We start from the raw sequence: 17,109 nt of genomic DNA on the forward strand, positions 1-17,109 counted from the left end.
TTTCCTCATAATGCTGCAGTCATAAAGGAGGAGCGGGGCTCTAATATACCCATCATTCCAGGGAGAGAGTATTAAGGAGAGATTTAATAGAGCCATGAGTATGGGCAGACTCATTATCTTTCTATTAGCCCTGTCGCTGTGCGCTCTCTGCCAGCAGGGTTATACTGACTTCTATTAGGTTAGCGGTCAGATACACACTTTCACACACATATTAACTCAAAAAAAAACCTACTTCCAATATAGGCCAATTTGGTAGCCTGTGCTTCCCAGCACAAATAGTTCAAGCAAATGAGTGTCCATTACAGGACTTGATTTACGAGACTGGTAAACCTGATATTTTATTTGGTAGTGTGTGCTCTTTGCTAATAGTTCAGCATTTGGAGATCAAATAGATGGCTCCTTATGGGAGGAAAGAACACATTACCAGGAGTAACAGCTACCGCTTCTCGTTTTTTTGTTGTTGTTTTTTTACCTGAAAGAGTCCAGTCCAATCAGTTCTTATGAGGGCAGTAACTGAGAAATACTCTCGCACATTATAATTTGTTCATCTGCCCACCCCTATAACATCACACTATGCTGAGTCTCAAATGCAACCATCCATCTTCTCAACCGCCAATCCTCTTCAGGGCCATGCTGGACAACATACTAGACATCTGCTGCAAATATGTTACAGAGAAAATAAGAGATGTCAAATTTGGCTTTAAAATTAGGCATCCACTTTTGAAAAAAAGAAGGGCATAGCGATAGGTTGGGTTATATATAAACTCCAAGACCCTCATAGAAATGTTTATCAGGAAACTAATACTGGGACACAGGAGCCAAATTCTTATCAGCAACATGGGTTTTTGGCTTTGGATCTAGAACGAAATTGAAAGTTATTAGACTCAGGGCTCTCTTTTCATGCTCGGTGCAAGTTTGGCGCGAGGCGCGCTGTAAATCTGTACAGGGGCGTGCTAGACTAAATTTTGGTCTTCTCGCAGACCCATACTCGTAGGTGAACCGTGGCTCATTTTGAAAAGGGTATTTAATACCGTTGTGGGCGTGAACACAGCCGTCTTGTTTGGCCGCCAGTCGAAGCAGCTCCTCTCATTCCCTGCTTGACAATGCGGAAGGAGACACCGATTTCCTTGAGTCCTGCGGCAGATTGAGGTGCACCAAATACGTTCATGAGGAAATGCAAGCAGACCGCCATGGGTGGATGATATAATACATATGTACATATAATGCACACTGTTGTCATACTTATGAATGGTAAATGATGACATCCATTCCATACTGTATGTCTCCAGAGCTCAGAATGTGTCTGCCCGCACCAAAATAATACTAGACTGACTGCGGCGGTACTTAGATGTGGTTCCAGCAGGCATAAACCTATGTCCACTCTCAGCCATCAAATTGTCAGGTGCAATGGGCGCATGTGAAAAGAAACGCGGATCACCAGGACACCCAACATGAACCAAATTCCCAAACAAGTGCATTGAGGCCTGCACCGACACAAAAATCAATATATGCCACTTTTTACACTCAAGCGCAAAAACAAGAGTCTTCAGTCATGAGAAAACGTATATGGTGTTGTTTAAAGGACGTAAAAGTAAACAAGTTTTGCCCGAGGATGCAAACCCCGTGGCTTTTGTTCGTTCATAATCAACCGATTACATTCAAACTCATGTTAAATGAGTCACGAGACATTTCCACCATTTAAAATGCCTCTCATGATTAGGCTTTTCCTTTTTCTGTTTTTTTTTTGTTTTTTGTTTTTGTTGTTAATTTGTTTGTTTCTAGTAGAAGTGTATGTGGGAAAATGTGTTATGCTCCGATCAAACCAAGGTTGATTTTTTTTTTTTTTTTTTTTGGGCCGGAGTTCCACAAAGAGGTGCTGGGGACAAACACAACGCTGCTGACCACCAATACAACACCATATTTACAGTGGTGACAGCATCATGCTTTGAGGCTGTTTTTCTTCAGCTGTAACTGAGGCCATAGGTGGGAGGCATTATAAATATTTTGTAATAGAGGTCATTGACAGCGCAAAATCTTCAAGCTTCTGCTAGAAATAATCATTTTAAATAAATGAATGAATAAATAAAATAGAACACGTCAAGCAAAGCCTACTTGAACATCTAAAATTATTTGGGGTTAATGAAAGGTACTTTAAACAGTGGCAGGTGTAAGCTGACTGCCATTTAAACTACTACTATTATTACTACTACTACGACTACTAAAAATAATAATAATGGCACTCAATACATAGAGACCTTTTTGGACAAAGATGCTTCACAGAGTAAAAGACAAACAATGACAGCAAAAAACAGAGACAACCATAACTACAAACCAGACAACAGAATTAAAGAAATGCCAATTTGAAGTGGTTTTGAAGGAGGGATTTGACGTTTTGGAATGAATCTGAGCTCCTGATGGGTTGTGGGAGTGAGTTCCAGAGGGTGGGGGCCATGGTAGCAAAGCCTCTGTCCCCCAAGGCCCAGCGTTTTGTGCAGTTCCCGAGTGGGGCTCAGTGGCGTTTCAGGAGGTCGGAGAAATTGGGAGGGGTCAAGTTATAGAGGGACTTGGAGGTCAAAAGAAGGAATTTGTATTGGATGTGGTGTTGGATAAGAGCCAGTGGATTGTGGTGGTTTATGGAGGATGGGGCGATGTGATCCCTGGAGCGGATGTCGGTGAAGAGGCGAGCTGCTGAGCTCTGGACATCCATCCATCCATCCATTATCCGGTCCACTTATGCTAACTATGGTTGCAGGTGTGTTGGAGCCTATCCCAGGTGTCTTCGGGCAGTAGGCGGGGTACACCCTGAACTGGTTGCCAGCCAATCGCAGGGCACATAGACAAACAAACATTTGCACTCATAATATAGACAATATACAGAGGGTTTCATTAACCTGCCAAGCATGTTTTTGGAATGTGGCAGGAAATGTGGGAGCGTATGGACTGGGATAAATGCGACCTACACTTTTTCTCTTAAGGATCTGAATGTCGAGTTTTTTTTTCATATTGGTGTCGTAGTTACAAAAGTATGTCTTGAACATTGGTGTTGGAACATTGGGGCCAATGCGTGACACTACGCTACCATTATGAGGTGGGGAATAATATTTTGGTTTAATCAGGAACATGATCAGTTTTTTTTTTCTATACAGTGTGCTCAAGCATTCAGCGCACGAGGAGCAATGGCCCTGTACAGATATATTACAAAGCACTTAGATCTTAAAGCTTACACAGTGAATTCCCTCTTATAGATCCTGACCGCAATTCTATTGCCCGCCTAATTGAATCATAAATACATGTATATATATATTACCCATTAATAAATAAAGACAATTTTTTATTAATGAAGTGGAAAATGTGGTATGGTGAGGCATCAATCATTTAGCATAAAAAACATGGGTATTAGTAGGGTGATATGGTTCAGGGGGATAAAATTAGACACGTTAAATAGGGAGCGCTGTGTGCATTAGTGTGAGTTTTTACATACGCAATTATGGAAGCCTTCAATGTTAATTTATGTGTGATCACTGAACAAGAAGAGGGAGGGAGAGGGTCATGTAAGTGGGTGAGATAAATAGATGGAAATAGGAGCAAATGGGGAGGAATTGTGCAGCCGGTTGCTCGACAGAAAGGGAAGTGAGAAGATGGAGTGAGGAGTGGTACAGGACGGACGGAATGCATTAGCGAGGAGACGTGGGAAGATTGTGTGAAAAACAAGCATATTAATGAGGCAATATGAATCACGCTGATTACTCAACAATTAGGGATATGTAGACTTCCTGCAACTGCACAAGGCAGTCGTCGAAGAAGAAGGAAGACACGGGAGTGTCAGTTGATGGACAAAACTGCAGGTGCATCAGAGGGGTCTCGTTAAACAAACGTGAACAGACAGGCAGCGAGAAGCAGATTTTGGCAATTGATTTAAAGAGGAAGTGCACAAAGTCAAAGCTGGATTGGATGAACTTGTAAATGAACTCAGGAGGCATTGAAGATACAATGCGGCTTAATGCACACCTAGGGTAATTTTTAATACTCCAAGCGCTAGTTTGACCATCTCCTACTGGAAAAAAAAAAAAAAATTAAACTATCGCCGCAAAACCCTTTTGATCACGGCTAGCCATCACTGTCCTCGCAGAGATCCCACTCTCTCTCTCTCTCTCTCTCTCTCTCTCTCTCTCTTTTTTTTTTTTAGGCGGCCGGTTGGTCCAGTGGTTAGCGTGTCGTCCTCACAGTACAGAGGTACCGGGTTCAATTCCAGATCTGGCCTCCCTGTGTGGAGTTTGCATGTTCTCCCCGGGCCTGCGTCGGTTTTCTCCGGGTACTTTCCTCTCACATTCCAAAAGCATGCATGGCAGGCTGTTTGAACACTCTAAATTGTCCCTAGGTGTGAGTGTGAGCGTGGATGGTTGTTCGTCTGTGTGTGCCCTGCGATTGGCTGGCAACCGGTTCAGGGTGTCCCCCGCCTACTACCCGAAGACAGCTGGGATAGGCTCCAGCATGCCCGCGCGACCGTTTTTGAGGATAAGCAGATTGGAAAATGTGTATATATATATATATATATATATATATGATTTATTTATTTTTTAAAATCAGTTTAATCAATTAGTAAAAAATGTGTGTGTGTGTGTGTGTGTGTGTATACACACCCACACAGTTGGATGAAGTGAATTTTGTTATTTTGTTTGGGCATATCATTCACTTACTTGCAGTGTGAATGATACAGAAATTCAACTCTAATACATGATAATGATGCATGCGCTGTGTGTGTGTGTGTGTGTGTGTGTGTGTGTGTGTGTGTGTGTGTGTGTGTGTGTGTGTGTGTGTGTGTGTGCGCGCGCGCGCGCGCGCTTGTATCAGATGAGCTGGATGTGTGCACTGATCTAATTAGGCAGTAACTGGCCTTACCCCGACCTCAGTCACCGAGGCGAGACCCTGCAGTGCCCCCATTCACAGAGAGTCCCCTGTCTGGTCTGAATACCCTCTTACATACAGTACATCCTGACTGCCCGATCAGTCTTTCAATCTATCTCTCTATCTGTCCATCATTCCATCCATCCTTCTGAATAATTTTATTCCCTTTGTTGGATCCATGATGTCACATTTTGAAAATCTTCGAAATTATGTGGCCATTTTAGGCAGGTGATGAATCATGTCTGTCGATATGTAGTTTATAAAATGCTCGTGTGTGTGCTTTGTGTCTCTCTGGGGCGCGGGTGAGGGACACAGCTGTCTAAAATCACCACTGGGGCAAAGAATAACCTGGGGTCTTTCAGGACTTCATCTGTGTGCACACATACACACTAAAACCACACATAAACTCATCCCCACAAAGAAATAATTCACTCATAGCTGAAGCGTGGTTTAGCGGAGAGCCTTAGGGTCATAACTCACTGGCCTCAAATTATATTTCTCAACATGACAGACACAAAGTGGAATTATTGTCTCAGGTTGTGTTTGGCTCTGGTGTTTAAAATGCCTGATGGCAGCTCTTTTCATGTTCTCCTCTAATGCATACTCTCGACACAAATACAAAGTGTGCTCTGGAAGGAAAAACGTGGAAAATAAAGATTCTACACTCAAAATGTGTCAACATCGAGTTTTAAATTGATGACTGATGATAAATGTGATGATTATGATTGAATGTAGTACTTGTAGTAGTGGTCGTAATGGTATTTATACAGTGTAAACCTTTTCCAGTCTTACAGCAGCATTTGTCATTAGTATTTTTCAGTGTATACTTTTGAAAAATAAAATATTCAGCCCATGTGATGGCTGAACTTTCAGGAAGTGACAATGAAGAAAATACAGTCCAAGCTTTCGCTCTTCTGCGAATACATTTTGCAAGGTATTGACATGTGTCGTATGATTTTTTTCCAGTTCATCGCAAAAAATATTTGGGGTTAGAGGTCACTGATTAAGGGCCAGAGAGGGGCCCAGAGGTCTCACCATCCATTTTTTGTCTAATTCGTCTCAAATAGTTGGGTGGAGGATGGTCCGTGGCAATCATCCTTTCAGGACATTGCTTTGTGCACGAGGTCACGGTCATTCTGAAACAAAAAAGAGCCTGTTGGAAGTGTAAAATTGTCCAAAAGGTCTTTATAAAATAACTTTTTGAGAAATGAAGATTGAGTGGCAAAGAAATGGCAGCTTGGTTTTTGAGAGATGACTTTGATCCACAGTCCCGCGTTCACCCAGCAACATTTGACACAATCGCACATAAAAATCTGAATTAGTGGAATCACGACAGAGGCACTGAATATTTTGAAACAACCGTAACCTATGCAAAATTTAAAAAAAAAAAAATGTATAAACAGGCAAGCTCTGTTTTGCTCTCATCATATTTTTCTTGCTCTTCATAACATTATGAATATATATTTTTTCATCTCTTCACTCTGTCCACATGAGTTTATTAATTTAATGGTCAAAGAATAAATGTTCAGTAAACAACTACAAACAAGCTTTTTAATGCACCTTGAAATAAATCCAACAACAATGTACTAGTTACTAATCACACTTCTTGGAGTATTTAGAGTTTCTTGGGTAGTGTGCATTACAGTGTCCTCAAAGCTTACAGCTCCAAATATATTTTTTACAGCCATCTGCGCCAGTTGGCTATTCTTAATCTGTGTGCGCGTGTGTGTGCATGTATGCATGTGTGTGATTTTTACCAACCTTACATACTGCAGTGGATAAAGAAAGTCATCAGCAGCACTTGGCTCAGGCACAGTGCCTCTGTGGTATACGCTGTGATGCCAACATAAATGCCAGTGGAGGAGCGTAAATGTCAGTCATGCACACTCAAGACACACATGCCGAGTTTTGAGGGATAGTCTTTATGCAGTAGCATGGGGTCTTTGGCACAGACTCTTGCCCAGACTGGCATGTGGTCTGGGATAAGTGGGGAGGCGTTAGCTGAGCTGACACACTACCAGACGTGACATACTGCACTCGATTCTCTCCTTTTTTTGACTGTTGTTCTCTCTCTTGTTTACTTAATATAACTATCAAACAAGTGAATAAAGATGATCCAAAATATCAAAAACAATAGTTTGCATCCAATTCAGGATGTTTTCAAGGTGCTTGTCAGAGCGGGCTTGATGCATGAAAATATATCAAAGAAAAATTTTCATGTATGTGTCTGGGGAGAGGGGGCAACTTGGGATAACACTTTCATTAATGTAGCTTGACATACACAGAGTTAGCTTTCGACGTGAAAAGCTTGTCTCACATGGAGATGTAATCTCTGACTTTTTCTGATTGTCTTTTTTTTCTCCCTATCTCTAAATGTGCCCTGTGATTGACTGGATGAACCCAGGGTATAGTCCACATCTTACTCAAAATCTGCTAGCAGGGCTCAAACTCCCTGCGGCTGTAACAGGTTACATCTTACAGTAAAGGAAATGGATGGAAGTATCAAGACATCATTTCAACACTTTAAATAGTTTGTCAAGTGGCACAAGGAAATTAACCACAGTTGGTATTGAAACGTGACAATAAAACACGCTTTTGCTGCTTGTCCTCATGAGGGCCATGGGTAAACTTGTAACATAACCTTGCCGACATTGGGTGACACTTTGTGTGCAAGGGTACAAGAGTATTCAGCACAATGTGCAGTCATTCTTGTTATTTTGGTTTTCGTGATGGCCAAAACATACAAAAGGTGCTGGCACTTTGCCCCCGCTGAGTGTTGCCGTTAGCATGTAGCTCAAAGGGGCATGTTGTACCAACCTAATCTTCAGGCTATGGTACCGGAGGGTTAAAGTGCTTTGGTGGTGTACAAATTCCTTTTAAAAGAATTTACAAAAAAAAAAAAAAAAGGTTCAATCAAGGCCAGGTAATTCTGAAATGAGATTTGCCTCCACCCAGTCCAAGAAATGCAGTTTTATCTGATCCCTCTATTTTGATAGCTACTGAGTGCCGTGACGTGCGCTGAGGATCACGACCGGTGAGCCACTGATTCATCTGGAGTCAAATATAAAAATATCAACCCAAAATAGAGGATTAGCCTACATGATAATGTTTGTTTGTTTAATGTTTTAATTGAAACGTTTGTTTCCAAAGCTTTTAATTATGCTTCAATAAATTCCACACTGTTCAACAATGAGAGTAGCAAGTAAAACAAAGTAATACTCGATATAAGGTCAAGTTCATTAGTGTTGCATTTATTTTTATTTATTTATGTCTTGATAGTTGATTTCTCCTTTTTTAAATGTAATTTCTGGTATCATAATTGCATGTTGAATGTTTCTAACAAACGAATCTGTGTCACACTTGTGAAAGAATTCGATGACATCTGATGAATTTATTGGGGCCAACTACAGTTACCTCAATACAAGGGAATGGAAGAGTTCTCTGGTCAAGATGGAGGATAGGTCTGCACATCCTCCACCAATACATCAGAAAGACTATTAATGTCAGCATGTTCAGTACATGTATGATAAAACAAGTACAGTATATTGTTGATATAAAGGCAAACAAGCAATGTATCTTGTGTGAGGGCTCTTGCCAAATGCTGCCCTTGGCAGTTCATGTGTGGAGGCACTAAAAGTGAAATGCCAATGTTCCCTTCTTGCCCATGTATTTGGACAGGAAATATGCTAGTTTATTAACTTTTATGATGATTCATTGACATTAATTTATTTAAAATGAATATTAATGTAAAGAATGGACCAGATAACTAAAATGGAAAATTATTGGAGGTTATCATTTATATTATTTTTTTTTACTCATTCACATGCAGAGGAGGGGACAGGCAGGCCTTTCCTGCTTACTGCGAACACACTTCCCTGGTTGTGTCAGTATGATGACTCTGTATATTAAAAAAATAAATAAATAAAATCCAAACATGACAATGCATAGGAAAATTTGTTTTTTGTTTTTTTTTTACTGTTTTAGTATTTCAGAGAAAAACATTTTGATAAAAGGATTTTCCATGTAACAATAAACTTTGTTATTTATCTCCTAGGTTTTAACTGTTAAATAAAAAAAAAGGAAAACATCACCAAAACACAAAGGGCATGGCCATTAATTGAGATATATGCATTTAATTGAGATGATGCATGTCCCTGAACTAATTTGTTGACAATGTATGCAGTACTGGCCCTGTACTTGGTGTCGGATCAATACGAAAATAAGCACACCACAACCCCGTCAAGCAAAAATTTCAACCAAGCAATGACTTGTAACTAGAAAAAAAGAAAAACTTATAAGAATAGGCGCTTGTAAGTCAAAATACAACTGTATATTTTTATTTTATGTTTTTCGTTCCATTTGCTGTCCTGTTCAAGGTCACGTGCATGACTGATAAACTGGTTCCCACCCGTCACAACACAAATTGTCGAGTCACAAAGGGAAACGGGTACACGATACAACAGTTTAGATTCCGACAATGGTCGCATATATGTTTGATGTAAATCCTGTTTTGTCAGAGTGGATGCAAAGTATTTAATAAGAATAAGAATAAGAAAATCTTTATTCGTCTCACAATGGAGAAATTCCCAATTTACAGCAGCGAAGTTATGAAAGGAAGAAAGTAGAAGAACACAAAGTATAGGAGCTGCTGTAAAGGTACCATTTCAAAGGCCTGCCAAGTTCCAAATCAATTGCTGGCCCAAAAACATTTCTTACTGGCTCTCATACTTTAATTTGAATAGGATTTCTTCAAGCCTTGACTACATAGAGTAAGTAGTGATCAGAACAACAGTGCATTTCCAATGCAAAGTATGAAAGTGAATTAGCTGCTAATGACTGGGCACGGATCGGAAAAGAGATATGAAGAGATGGTGTGAGGCCAACTTGGAGGACCTAATGGAATGACATAATATGATTGGCCAAACCTTAGCCTGCTGGGATAAATTTCAGTAAAGCAAGAGAAGTGAGTCCAACGTCTGTTGCACAAGGAGCGTCTTCTCAATGATTTCTTACCCGGCTGCCCACCCCTTCCTTCAGATGAATTACTTATATTAGAGGAGTATATTGCTTGGCATATGGGAGTTACCAGTACCCTGTGATGCAAGTGCCAGTTAAGCCAAGGTCCTTCCTGTCTCTCCGTTCATGGCGAGCCCGGTGGGCCATGCCAGGCTCAGCCAGGTTGGCACAGCTCCGGCTTGGCCGGTGGATTATTGAGGGTTACCAGTGATGAGTGGAGTCAGGCAGAGCAGAGACAGGAGAATAGATCAAATATTAAGACCCCCCCCCCAAAAAAAAAAGTAAAATAGTCAAGTGCTTGATTGGTGGCATGAATGATGACGAGTGCTTCAGGTCAAGCATGATCAAAACAAAATGATTTGTTTCCACGAAGTAGTACCTTTTAACTGACTTTGGTTTGGTTCAATTATTGAATAGATTACTGAATACGTTTACATGCAGTCAATAACCCTTTCAAATCCTGAATACTGGCAATATTCAACTTTTGAAAGGCCATGTAAACACACCCGCAAAACCCCAAATAAGCTCATATCTAGATCTTTGTTTTGAAAACACAAACATACTCATGATCACACCGCTGTGTTACTGCTAACACATATCGCAATACTTATGAGAGAGGACATGTTCAGCAATAGGGAGCCTATACTCTGACTTTTTTCGACACCACAGACAAACCCACAAAGTTTTTTAAGTTAATAGCTGGCGGGGCAGCTGCTCTGTAGGGAGCGTGGAAATGTCGCCGGAAGAGGGGGAAGCAAGCCGGCTTGCTGGTCAAGCTACGTCAGCGCGGATTTCAAACCCCGCTCCCATCAATCCATCTTGATAAACTATGTTTTCTGCCAAACAAGATGGATGAACTACTCAGAAGGGTGAACAAAACCCTTGTATTTCTGCCGCACTCTGCTACACCAAAACCTGGCTCAGCGACCACCACCCGGACACCATGCTTCACCTACCCGGCTTCCGTCTCCACTGAGTGGACCATGGCACAGAGCTATCAGGGAAATCAAAAGATTGTGGAACATGCTTCTATATCGACGAGGAATGGTGCACTGATGTGGCGAAGTTCAGTACAGAATGCAGCCCAGAATTGGAGTCGCTGTTTCAAAACCATAAGCCATTTTACTCACCAAGTGAGTTCTCCGCCTTCATACTCACAGGCGTTTACATCCCACCGCAAGCTAACACGAACACAGTGCTACAAATGCTGGCCGACCAAGTAAACAAACTGGAGCTAAAGCATCCAGAGTCACCCCTTACCATTCTGGGTGATTTAAATAGAGCACAACCTAACCATGAACTTCCATGTTATAAGCAGCACATTGATTGTTTCACCAGAGAACACTCATACCAATCTGTTGCCCATGCAGTTGATCGTAATTGTCATTGATCAATATTCCACAGCACCAGACACTTGAAAGCACTCACGGACTTTCTGGATAATTGCACACCTAAAGTTGTACTACAATTACTGTTACTGGTCACTTAAAAATAGTGTGATTATCTGCACCAACTGCACAACCGTCATCGGATTGCATCTTACCACTGATCACTTTATCTCTGCTCGATGACTGTGCACATTGTCGCACAGCTGTCATTGGAAAGTCTTTCGATACTTATATGTCATGCATGTCCTTGTTTATCGTAGTTGCTTATTATTGCAATACTAGTGTAGCCTGTACTACCGGAGACAGATTCCTTGTGTGTTCTACATACCTGGCCAATAAAGATGATTCGGATTCTGATTATAATGTCAGGAAATCCAATTCTACTCCTTTGACACAGACATTGCTTAAACAGATTGCTTGCGTCCTATATTTTTGTTCAATATTACAAGAGAAAATGTTGTACAACTCTGCAGGCTCTTAGAGCATTGTGTAAGTACACAGTATTATTTTGTCCTGCAGGTTTTCCAATTTCATTCTGTGGAATCCCAGTATCAAGTGTAAGGTCTTTCTAAATGTTCTCACATTGTGACCATTCAAATCTCACAAAGTGCGGCAATATGTACACTGCCATTGTTGGGGAAAGCTGAGATTTTTTCACCCCTCGTGTTGGAGGCCAAAGCATTTCAGCATGCAACATTTGGAAATGGGGCTAACATGTTGTGACATCAAGGAGGCTAGAGATAAGAAGTTGCCATGCTGACATCGGAGGCCTTTGGACCCTGTGGCACAGAGAGGCATTCATGCCATGCCTTCAACTTTCAGCTCTCGCCTGGATGACTACGACAATGATCACCATCACTACCACAAGATTGGTTGAAACTCAAGCCAAATAAAAAGGAAAAAATAAACATGTTATATTCTGCGATTGTTTTAACACTGATCATTTAATCAGGCAACAAAGAGTTTTTATCTTCAGCTTTTGTCGCTCCAAATGGTCAACATGGAAAAGCGATAACAAAGCTGTTGGAGACGTCTGACCATATTTTGTTTGAGCAGCTCATCCAACATTTTGAAAAACAAATGGTGTTAATGGTGATAGTGGTGGGAGGCAACACTGTGATGGAGGATGATTTCAAGTGGGACTTTCGACTTCACACACATAACTTCAGCATATAAGAAACGCTCTGTGTGATCTTCCAATGCAGCTTGTGTACAAATATGTTTGCCAAGTATCAGTGAGTGTCATCTCAATTATTTTGGTCTTTGTGTATCATCCAGATATTGTCTGCATTAAGCATTGTACACAAGTATAACAGTGAAAGTATTCTAAATCTACGGACCCTTTTTACATATTATGATTTCTTCAATTAGACCCCACTTATTTCCTCTTATTCTTCCTTTTTTTGCAGTAGGTTCCCCTCTGAGGAAACAACAACACACAAGAACAACATTGTGACCATCCCAATTTACTGTACATGTATGGTAAGTCTGCCACTTATCCGGGGTCATGTCACAGCGGCAACAGCTTCATCACGGAAACTCAGACTTTCCTCCCCAAGCCACTTCCTTCAACTATTCTGGGGGGTTCCTAGTTCATTCCTAGGCCGCTGGGATACACGAGGCGCCTTTCTATTACAGGTTCCAGAATGGGTTGGCCCCGTTCTTCCACGCCCTCGCTTGACCTAGCCTGGCCTTTGTTGCTTTTCAATTACAACAGGCAGGATCAAATGAACTGTGCAAGCCTCCACTGCACACTCCCGGTGTGCAAGGTTCTGCCAATTGAGTGCAGACACTGTTTTTGGCTCTGTCTTGCTCGCTTAACGCCAGGAAAGGACAGTATGCAGTGAAGTTCAGAAGCCAACATTTGTCACCCAATCAGATGACAGTGATGTCACGGCCCTCCTCGACCCCGCATTGTAGAACCAGGAGGTTGGGAGAGGTTCTCAGGGACAGTTCCATTGTTACCACTTGGCCTTGAAAAATTATGATGGAAAAGTGACCATACAGGGTGGAACCAGGCTGTTTCGGGATAAACCAATCGAAATTGCAGTACAATCGAAAGTTTCTCCAGCGGGTGTCCTCCCCGAGAGCCATCCTTGCCAGATGCCTGTGTCGTGTCCTCTAGCTCCTCTCAACGTGGAGGAGCAGTATTGAAAATGTAATCATTTAAAGTTTACTTGTTATTATCAAATGTATACTATGGCTTCCACTCAATCTTTCCAAGTAACTGTTTGAAGTCAAACTCAGTCTGACATTGTGAGTACAGTATGTGGTGTGAATGGCATACTCAAAATATAAACAACTGAACACAGGGCTGTTGTTACTTGTGTGCCACTGAATATAATGATTTTGATAAAATGTTTCTCCATGTGAGTTGTGGATGTTTTTGACAATATTGCAGATTTTATGGGAAACGGGACAAAAATAATCACATTTTATCATACTTAGTTTCCATATGTGCATGTGTCCAAGATGGGGCAGATGCACAGCGATCTAACCGAGATCAAATACAGGAGCTATAGCATAACTTCAGCCTGTACAATGATAAAGCAGCATTTATACTGGAGGTGTTTCAAATGATTTGTCAATAAAACTAATGTGTTTGCAAACACACTTTTCAAACAGTTCTTGTATCAAAAGTTAAGTCTTGGTGTAGTTAATGTTGTTTCCAAAGACTGTCAGCAGCAGCGTTGGTACTTACAAAATTTGAAAAATGAAACACATAAAAAAAAAGTAAAAAAAAAAAGAAAGAAAAAAACACCTCTCCTCACAGCATTTCTTCAGTTTTCATTAGGTCATTGTTGAGAGCATCTCATAAGATTAAGGAGCCATCCGGATACCTCGATATACAATGTAATCTGATGTCCTACTAAGACTTTATATCATTTTGTGAATGCTTTATATTTTCATGACACTGTTATTCTTCCCCTCTCCGTTATTGGCATTGCAATTTCCTCTGAAATTTCTACTGTAGTTCACACAGCATGCGCAAGTGCTGATTTGTTTCAAGTGAATTTAGATTTGGGTCTGATTTGGTCCTTTCCGCTGCAAGTTTAATTACTCATTGGTGACAGCAAAGCACATTGACATGCTGAAATATTCCACAGATGACCTTTGTTGGCAAGTGTAAAAACAACATTGATGGGTATTATTACATTAGCAATCCCATTTCTTTTATACCCTCACTTTAAATGCATGGTTGACACCATTACTTGATGAGTGTATATGTGTGCGTGTGAACAGACAATTGCAGTCACACACACACACACACACACACACACACACACACACACACACACACACACACACACACACACACACACAATATCAAACACGGCAAACACGGCCTGCACACTTAAATGAAGATAATGTCTTGATTAGGTACGTGTGTGTGTGTGTGTGTATTTTGGCAAGGTCCTTCTGTACTCTGCAGGGAAGCGTTCCATTAAAGTTGGCAAGAGGCTCTTGTTCACCCTGCGCTTATGCAGCTCTTGGTCTCAGTGTGCGATGAAAAACTTGCACCACATTAAATGAGCAGCCCAGGTTCCCACTGTTTACGTGGCAAAGGGAAAGACTGTTTCAGAAGAAAAGGAAAATAAAGAGAGAAACTCCCCAGGCATTTAAAAAGATTTCAGAGTGGAAACTTTCTGTTTAACCTTAATGTAAAATTACACAAAAACAAAGAGGAAATTATGGTTGTTTAATAGATGCAGCATATCTGAGTAGCGGGACATCCATCTATTTTCTGGACCGCTTGTTCATGGTTGGTACACCACAACAAAAAAACATGGAAACAATACATGGTTGCGCTCTCCCATGTCTGACCCCTCTGACTGATCACATTCTGATCAAGGTCTGATCATGCATTTTCACGTTCAATCAAGGCTTTTTCGATGGATGAAATGTGGGCACTGGCCAACTTCAGAGCATGTTTGTGGCCACAGCGGAGTTGAATGAATCACCATTGCTGGGCTCGACTTTATAAACCCCCCACACCCCCGCCCCCCCGCATTCCTAAGACCATTGTAGAATGCAATGCGTCTCATCTCAAAAACCACCGCACACTGAGATGCAGCTTGATTGAGCGTAACAAAGTGACACCAACCAATCTTTCTGTGAGAACCATGACAGAATGTGGCAAAACACAACATAACGCAACAAAAACTAAAATAAAATAATAATATGGAATGGACTGTGAGACGCTGGCAAAATACGTATGCTTCCCAGTCCAACTCCAGATTGCCTTCAACTCTTATGTCGTCTTACAAAGTGTCACGTTTTGTTGCCATTCATTCCAATTTACAACAGGTTTCTCATTCATACCGTGATTTTTTTTTTCGGGGGGGGGGGGATTTTAATTTTAAAAAATGGCCATTTATTTTGCTTGTTGTAAAAGGAGTGTTAGGATGCATTGTTTGTCCACGGTGTCGCCCCTCCCTTTTTGTTGTTCCCTTTTTTCAGTGTGGACTGGGCGTCTCGCTAATTGGTGCACCTGCCTCCCTTACACACCTGCGAGTCTTCTGCTCATCAGCCACTTACAGCATAAAAGCCAGCCTGAACAGCCTCCCGTTGCCAGTTCGTCAGCGATTCCTTCCTGCCGCGCTCGCTTCTGCCCAGCCGTTACGCCCCTGCGCCCTGCTCTCTTTGAATTGGTCATTTTTGTTCTACTATTCGATTCCTGCCACCTTGACCTATCCCACTCCTCGCTAAATAAATACTTCTGAGTTCATTGTGTCTGCGTGTGGGTCCTGTGCTCTTTTTCCACGAAGCCTAACAAGGAGTTCATGAAAATAGGTTCATTTAGCATGAGATTTTTTTTCAAACCTGAGACAAATTGTGATTGCTGATTTTGTGTCAAATCAAACAAAACGTGGCTTTTATGCAGTTGCTGACTTCCACAAAATGACCAGAGTAAAATAGTTTTCTGTTCTTTCTAATGTATTTGTTTTCATCTTCCACTTACACTTCAAATTCCATCACTTAAAATGTTAGTTTGAAATGTTGCACTCCTCCAAATTTTCCAGAATGAATAGCATCAGAGCCACCCAGAGCCCCTTTAAATAATACTGGCTCCACCAATTTTACACCCGTGGCCATCAGCTCACACAATTTGTAAGGTTCAGTGAACATACAATTTCTCTTCGGAGTACTGGTAAAAGATTGCAATCTTACTAGAAACATGCCCAGCAGCCGTGGGCACAATTTGTTCGAGTGAAGACAATTTAGCCCTCGTTCTTTCGGGCCTTAGCCCCTTAATGTTTCAAGCTCATGACAAATACTTTTTCAACCAATGGATACATGTAAAGGACAATTAGGGGCCATTTTATATTCAATATTTATATTCAATCACTTTGAAACATTGTTTTCAACTTTCTCAATGGGTCTTTGTAAGAAGGGCCCAATCTAAAACCCAGATAAGATAACCTTGACAAAGAACCTCCCATCCAACAGATGTAATCTCATTAAAACACAACACAATGGCCTTCTTCAGTTCTAACATCTGGCCAAAGGTCAAAGCGAATAAGACTTTTGGATGAGAGGTAAAACTTCAATAACCAGGAAGTCTGGGATCTTCTTGTTCAACTTCTGCAGATTATGACCCTATTTTATTTTTCCATGCGGGTGGGTGCAGACCGCTTGACAGTCTATACTTGTATTCTGACCTCTTAATATATATAGGAAAGAGTAAAGTCCCTTTTTACCCTGTGTAAATAATATGTATGAACTGTGGTGGTTCTTAATACTGTAGTTCTGGGCACCAAACCTCCCCCCCTGATACTGCCTGTTCGGTCCTGACATT

Source organism: Hippocampus comes, unplaced genomic scaffold, assembly GCF_001891065.2.
Source record: "Hippocampus comes isolate QL1 unplaced genomic scaffold, H_comes_QL1_v1.1 scaffold36, whole genome shotgun sequence".
Lineage (NCBI taxonomy): Eukaryota > Metazoa > Chordata > Actinopteri > Syngnathiformes > Syngnathidae > Hippocampus > Hippocampus comes.